Source organism: Rhinolophus hipposideros (genome assembly GCF_964194185.1).
Source record: "Rhinolophus hipposideros genome assembly, chromosome: 1".
Classification (NCBI taxonomy): Eukaryota; Metazoa; Chordata; class Mammalia; order Chiroptera; family Rhinolophidae; genus Rhinolophus; species Rhinolophus hipposideros.
In genome coordinates, this window is record NC_138047.1 from 92,580,760 (window position 1) to 92,589,002 (window position 8,243).

General features: G+C 37.0%; 1 pseudogene across 1 annotated transcript; it reads left to right on the forward strand.

The window, feature by feature from the left end:
• Positions 1 to 7,012: 7,012 nt before the first annotated feature.
• Positions 7,013 to 7,805, forward strand: LOC308501172 (annotated as a pseudogene). Its single transcript has one exon. The product of its transcript is annotated as an uncharacterized misc_RNA (transcript).
• The last annotated feature ends 438 nt before the right edge of the window (positions 7,806 to 8,243 follow it).

Consider the following 8,243-nt stretch of genomic DNA (forward strand, 5'->3'; position numbering starts at 1 on the left):
GACACGTGTGCTCCAATGTTCATTGCAGCTTTGTTTATGGTGGCCAAGACATGGGAACAACCAAAATGTCCTTCGATAGATGAATGGATAAAGAAGTTGTGGTACATATACACAATGGAATACTATTCGGCGTTAAGGAAAGATGATATAGGAACATTTGTGACAACATGGATGGATCTTGAAAGTATAATGCTAAGTGAAATAAGTCAGACAGAAAAAGAGAGAACCATATGATTTCACTGATACGTGGTATATAAACCAAAAACAACAAAAGAACAAGACAAATAAATGAGAAACAAAAACTCATAGACACAGACAATAGTTTAGTGGTTACCAGAGGGTAAGGGGGAAGGAGGGTGGTAGATGAGGGTAAAGGGGATCAAATATATGGTGGTGGAAGAAGAACTGACTCTGGGTGGTAAACACAAAATGGGATTGATAGATGATGTAATACAGAATTGTACACCTGAAATCTATGTAATTTTACTAACTATTTTCACCCCGATAAATTAAAAATGTATATATAGAACAAATTCTCTTTTCCATAAATTCAGAATTTTATCCACTGGAATCATTTTCTTTTTTTCTGGCTAGAAATTCTCATTCTTCCTCCAGGTGCTGAAGCAATTTTTTTTTATTAGCTTAGGTTTTCCTGAAGGTGATAGGGTAGCATTCAAGCAGAGAGATGATGGAAAGAAAAAGAAATGCGCATTAAGAGAAAATTTGGTCCACAGGTGTCACATACATGCTTTCATGTCCACCCACTGAGAACTTTAAAAGTCTGAACAAAGATACTTTGCCTGCTTTCTCTCTGTTGGCCCTCACACATTCCTCCCTCTCTAAGGAACAGAAGGCAGTGAGAAAGTAAAAAGTTCCTCCCTTTCTGTAGGAACAGAGAGAAGGCAGTGAGAAAGTAGAAAGTTCACATGCAGTTGTAAAACTCTCCATTTAGATAACCCGACACTCTGGGGTATTGGCGGTGTTTTTTCCCCATTTTAAATGATTCCTTCCCTGCCCAGATAGACCATTATTATAACATTCGTGTTACAATATGATCGTGCTACGGCATTTGTTTATAACTTTTTATATTTCCAGGGAAAAATGATTTATCTGACCAGGGATTAGAGTGCAAATATTTGTATTCCATAATCATGCTCTCTGACAATGCAATAGCACTAGAAATTATTGATAAAATATAAATAATCAAGAATATTCTGTTATAAAATATATACATTTTGTGATTTTAAATAATTTATTAATCAAATATTATAAAGGGTATTGGAAAATATTTAGAACTGAAATAAATTGAAAAAATGACATGTCAAATTTGGTGGGATATAGATAATGAAATATTGAGACAGGAATATATAACATTATATGTTTTGCACAAAAGGATAACTGAAAATTAATAAGGTTATCATTCAACTGATAAAGTCAGACAAAGAATAACAGTAAAAAATAAAGTAGGTAAAAGAACAAGTGTAATGAAAGGAGGACAAATTAGTGAAACGAAAAATCACTATAAATAAAATTTATTATTTGAACAGAATAATAAAACATAATCTTCTAGTATGACTAATCTAGAAACAAAAGACATTCAGATTTGATATTAGGAATATTATAATATTATTCATATAACATATTATCTTTTTGTGACAGCAAAATCACAAAGATAGCAGTGTTCCTGTATTAATCTCTATAAGTGATGTAATTTCAACAAAAATTCTCGTAAGGATTTTCACCAAACTTTAAAAACCCAGCTGAAAATTATTTTGCAAATAGAGTTAAATTTGACAAAATGTATTTGAAGGGGAATAAGGAGGAGGAGGAAGAGGAGGAGCAGAAGGATGTAGGAGAGACAGATGAGAAGGAGGAGAAAAACAACCAAACAAGGAGATTGAAAATAAAAAATACTCATTCCATCAGATATCCAAAATTTCTATACAGTTAGAACAATTAAGAGAGCAGTATTGGAAACAAGGGTAGAAAGAGACTAACAAGCCTAAAATCTGACCATGTACAAATTTTATTGGCTTGCTATCTGATGGAGTTTACATTACAAATTAGTTGACATATCAAATATGATGAACATACAAAAGTGACAGAGGCCTTGAAAATAGCCAGTCCACAGCAACTTTTATAAGAGCAGTTTAAGTGAAAGCTGGATTGGAGTGAGATAAAGAGAAAGTAAGAGGCAAAGTAGTAGATTCTTTATCGAATCTTTTAAAAACTTCTACCATTACAGGTGAGAAGAGAAATGGAGGAAGAGATAACATAGGGTTAAAGGAAGACTTTTTATTAAACATGACAGGTCCTAGAGCATGACTATGTGCTAGTGGCTATTAGGATAGAGGAGAAATTGTGGATGCAGGAAAGAAATGAAATAATTGTGTAAGTAAATCATTGAGTAGGTGAGAGAAGATGAAATACAGAGTGTAGGTGGGGTGTTGGCTTCAGGAGTAGGGAAAATACTTCCATAGTTAAAGAAGGGAAGGACAAATATGGGAATGAATGAATTTGGTGGTAGACAAATGAAGGCTCCCTATCTGGTTGTTGACTCTGCCTTTACTAGTTGGGTGGCCTTAGGAAATATCTACTTTCTGAGCCTTGGATCCTTCAAATACAAACGGAAAGAGAATATTAAACTCAGAATATTTTATGATGAATTTCAGATGATGGATATACACACATGTAAGACACTTAGCATACTGCCTGGTGCATAATTACTGCTCAGTAAATTGCAACCATTCTTATGCATGACCATAGTCTGAGGAAGGCACCACGTGAACCCAATGGAACTCGCTGAACACTTTAGCATAAATTAGCTCACTGTCACTTATAAGTAAATAGTACAACTTTAATAGGGGAAAACAGAAGGGTTAGAAAATTAGGGCTGTCAGAGGCGGAATCTTAGAGCAATGAAAAGTTTAGATTCGGGAATCACAAATGAGTAATCCTAACTATTGTCCCATCTCTGAACTTCTATTCTTTCATTTATGAATTAGGAATCTAATAGTACTATCTCAATGGTGGTTTTTTTAGGATTTTATAAATACCAGATATAAAACAGTTATAATAGAACCTAATAATGTTATTATGATTACATAATTTTGTATTTTATAAGGCTTTAACACATTTTATATAATTATTTATCTTATTATACATTTAAAATTGTAAAATAATAAAGTTTTACAATTTTATATAAAGTATACACTATAAAATAGTCGTATAAATTAGGACTATAAATATTACTCTATAAATTTTCTCTAACCTTAGAAAACTATTAATAATTATAATAATCGTTTGCATTTACTTCTTTGTTATCCCATTAAACCATGTTATTTCATTGAACTCCTCTTACTGTTTAAATCTATTATTTCATTAGGATTATGGTGAAAATTAAATCAAGTTTATAAGACTATATCTTTTATATAGTAAGGGCTCAATAAAAATGAACTATTGAAAAACAGCACAGAGCTGAGTGTGGGGTCTAGAGTCATACCACTGGAGTTTTGTGACTTCAGCAAGTATGTATCTCTCTGTACCTGTTTCCTCATCTCTAACCTGGAAAAACATAACAGTATGTTTAAAGGTTGTTTTGAGAATTACACTTACTATATGTAACTAAATATAGAATTCCATAATTATATTTAGACCGATGTCTGGCATATGATAATCACTTAATAAAGGCAGAAAGAAAACCACATTGGACACTATCAAAATCAGGGCTCAACTCTGGGTTTTCCAACTTTGGTCTAGTGCTTTCCCAAGGCTACAGATTAAAAAAAAAAAAATGTACTTTCCAATTTTTCCCATTCCTGGCTCTATAAAAAGACACAGAGAAGCATCTTGCTTTTGATGAGATAGCAGGGTGTCAAGAACACAGACATGTTCGGAAGGGCAAATCCAAAATGTGACTCCATCACACCCCTTTCTCTCCTCATTGGCCCTTGGAGGCTGTTGATCCATGCACGCTCTTCCCATACCCTCTTCCCTCAAGCAGAGTAAGAAATAACACCAATTTCCTTGGCAGAGGGTGAGCACTGAGAGCCCTTTGCTGCATTCACAATATGCTACGTCACATTCATAAAAAAATAAGTCAATTCTATTTTTTTCCACTATCTGTTTAAACCAAGGTAGCTCAATTACTTGACCTTGAGCCTTTATTTCAAAAAAACATGATAAAACAAAGTTCTCAAAAACAAAACTCTTTAGAGTTCAAGTGCTGGGACATACTACACTGTTGGTCTTATCATTTTCAGTTCTTCTGGCAACAATGGGCCATGAGGGCTCTCCAAATCCTTCAGTCCTACTGCTCTTAGAGTTTGATTTGCCATTTCAAAGACCTTAAGAAAGCAAAGGATTTTAGGTTTAATGTGTTTCAACTAATGAAACAGCATTGATATAAAGCACAGAAGGAAATTTTCAGAAATAGTATCTCAGAATGTGTATATCTGGAAGCCGTGGTTTTCCCATCATCCAAGCATAGAAGCAAATGCCACACGACTACTCCATGAGAAGGTAGGGAGTGTGGGGTTCTCCACTGTTATGTCCGCCAAGCATTCCTGCACATCTCTTCTATTAGGTTGGTACAAAAGTAATAGCGGTTTAAAAGGTTAAAAATAATTGCAAAAACTGCAATTACTTTTGCACCACCCTAATATATACGATGCTTTCATCACACTTCTGCCACAGGTTTCCAATAGAAACATGCATCTTAGTATTTGGCTCTGGATCTCTGGGTGCAGGTTATTGGTCTAGCAATAAGCAGATAAGTTCAACAGGGACCATCAGGGACTTTTCCTAGGGAGTAGGGTTGAAGATTTTAGGCCACTGAACCCGACTTCCTGTGTTCGTATCAGTTCCTGCACTTACAAGTTGAGGGCAATCAGAAAGGCAGAACACAGGGGATTTTTAGAGCAGTGAAAATACTTGTATGACACCATAATGATGGATCTATGTCATTATACATATTATGGATTACTATTCATCAATTTCTCAGTGGCCATAAATTTGTAGGAAGCAGACCTGGCTGATGAAGAGAGAAGGTCCCTGAGCCATCAAGTCTATTTGTAGTTATTCATGAAACCAAGTAACATCACTGCTCTTTCAGTAGATTCTCCCTTTTGGCAAAAAAGAAAAGAAATCAAACAATTACATAATAAACTTTGGGTAATACCAGATGTGAAGTAAGTCTGTAGTTATACTCTTTAATGACACTGTGTCTACCTCAGTTTGACCCATGTATGATATCCTTTGGTCTGGCTTTTGCTATTCAATATTGTCTGTGTGGACAGAACCTCCAAAGACAGTATCCAGAGGAAAACATATTCTCCACATCCAAAGGCCCAGGACGAAAGCCTCTAAACAGCTCATGAAAGCACCCACAGAGAGTCAATGTTCAATATCTTCCAGGCCCCAAATGCACAAAGCCATTTTATCAGACTGCCAAAGCCACTTGGTCACCTTCGCTCTTCTCTCCCCCAAGATCCAAAACCCACTTCAGTATGAGGCAAGAGAAAAGGAGCAAAACAGTAAAAAGTCAACCATATTCTGTTCGACAAAAACAGATGCCCTGCATATGCTTCAAATGCCAATGTGAACATATTTTATACAACAATTTGAAGGCAGCGGCCTTCCAGAAAGATCATAGCTGATGTACAAGTCCAAGAAAGAGCTTTATAGGGAAAATATGACAAAAACAAACAAAAAATTAAAAATATATTTTAAACTTTCATTCTTTTATTTAGTTGTGTTTAATTGAGGTATATCCTAAAGACCATAAGAAAGTCTTCATTCATAACTTCAGTCTATAAAAATATCTCAGAACACAGATGCAGAACACCAAGCTTCACTGCATCTTTGCAGGAATAATCGTAGGGGAAATGCTGTGAGCACCATATGGCAATGCTAGATGATCTCCCCCATTCCACAGAAGTTAAACAATTTAAATGCCAGGCAGCAGCAACACAATCAAGTTCTCACATTAAATTATTTCTACTCAATTCACTGCAAAAGTATTTTTTGTATCCAATGAGTAATAGGGAAAATAAAAATAAAAATAAATACTAATAAAACCCAACCGCTTAAGACAACTGATTCTAGATGGAGGGCAAATATGAAAGTCAGGTTGATGGGTGAGGAAAAGCAGCTTCCAAGAGAACAAGGAAGTCAGAGTTGGTGAGAGAAAGGTAGAGACAGAGATGGGGCTCCCTGAGACTTCTGCTCTATTGCATCATAAAAGATAGCAATTGGAGAGGGACGAATCACTTCATTTACAGATAAGAAAACTAGGAACCCAGCAAGGTGAATTAATTTGTTCATACTCAAACAATATGTGGCAAAACTGGGAAGCAAGCCCAGGTCTTTGTAATGATTGGGATCGTAAATACTAAGGCCATTGCTCTTCGTTTGTCTCCGAGCACGCCTTCTAACACACCATCAATAGGACGTTCTTAGAAAGCTACAGCAATGTTCTTTGGGGAGAACATTCCCAATAAATCATAGAGCAAGAATCCTAAAGGCCAAGGGGGCAGAAAGAGTGATACGCATGAAAACATAAAAACAAAATGTTTCCACTGCGAAAGTTAGTGTCCGGAGGCCATGAGTTTCAGGAGCAAGAGAACAAGGAAATAACCGATAAAAGAATATCATCCCTTAAAACATGGTTCAAAGTGATTGTTAGTCACCGTTTGGGAGGAAGGAGAATTCCTGAGGAGAAGGAGGGCCTGGAGGAAGACGTGCGAGTGCCGAAGCGGAACGGAGGGAGCCTGCCTCCTGACCCGCCAACTGCCGAGCCTCGCTCTCTCTGGACTCACTATGATTCAGGCTCTGTGCCCCTGCCTCAATTGAGAAGCCAAGCAAGAAAATTGAGTTAACATGATTAAATCTAACACATTGTTTGGCTTTGAAACATAAGCCAAGGTATCCTGCCAAGAAGCCCCTTGGGGACTTTGAGCTGATCAGTCAACTCCGTGGCTAGTCAGGTTTGCGTGGAGGGGGACATCTCAACATGGACAAACTCGGCAATGAAAGTGAAGCAATACCTGAGAACCAAGTAAAGATGGAAAACCAAGAACAGCCACAGGATACGGGAAAGCCAGAAATGGCTTGTACTCTGGAAGACAAGGAGAAGTTAGAAAAGGAGGAAAAGATAGAAAACAAGGGAAAGGCAGAAGATGAGGGAATACTTAATGATAAGGATAAGCCAGAGGAGGGAAAACCAAAAGAAGAGGGAGAGCCAGAGAGCGAGGGAAAACCAGAGGGCCAGAGGAAGCTGGAGAGCCAGGGAAAACCAAAAGAAGAAGGAAATCCAGAGAATGAGGGAGAACCAGAGAATAAGGGAAAGTCAAAAGAGGAAGAACAACCAGTGAACCAAGGGCTGCAGTAAAGCGCCCAGCTGGGGATGATATACCCAAGAAAGCTAAAAGAAAAACCAACAAGGGGCTGGCTCAGTGCCTCAAGGAATACAAGGAGGCCATACATGATATGCATTTGAGCAATGAGGAGATGATAAGAGAATTTGATGAGATGGCTAGGGTAGAAGATGAGGTGAAGAAAACCAGACAGAAATTGGGGGGGTTTATGTGGAAGCAAAAAAGCTTACAGGATCCCTTCCACCCAAGGGGCCCAAGGGAGCTCAGGGGTGGCTGCAGGGCCCCACAAAGGGGCTTTGAAGACATTCCTTTTGTGTAGTGTCCCCCAGGCATTTGCCAGGCCCTGAGCTGTAACCTTAGGCTAATGTTTTGCTTTAGGGTCACTTTCATTATCCAGCTGTAGCCCTCTTTTTCAGCAGCAGATTTTCATTTATTGCATGGAAAAATGTCTACGGTGCATTGTAAAACTGAAAAATAAAAGATTGCAAAACCATAAAAAAAAAAACAAAAAAAAAACATGGTTCAAGAAGGCTTCGCTAAGGCATGAGGTTCTGAGGTTGAGAAAAAGCCTATTAAAAGCTTTGAGGTACTTTGAAAGAGGGAGTCCTAAATACAGAGGGTGCCAAAAAATGTATGCACAATTTTAAGAAAGGAAAAAAATGTATTATAACTTGTAATACTCAATATATGTAACACTCAATATACCGAGAACAAAAGATGAATACTAAGCATCTTTGACTTCTGCAATTACAAGAGGTTCTCAAAGTGGTTACCATCAGTGTAATTTTAATGCATTTTTTTTCCTTTCTTTTTTTTTAAATTTATTGGGGTGACAATTGTTAGTGAAATTACATAGATTTCAGGTGT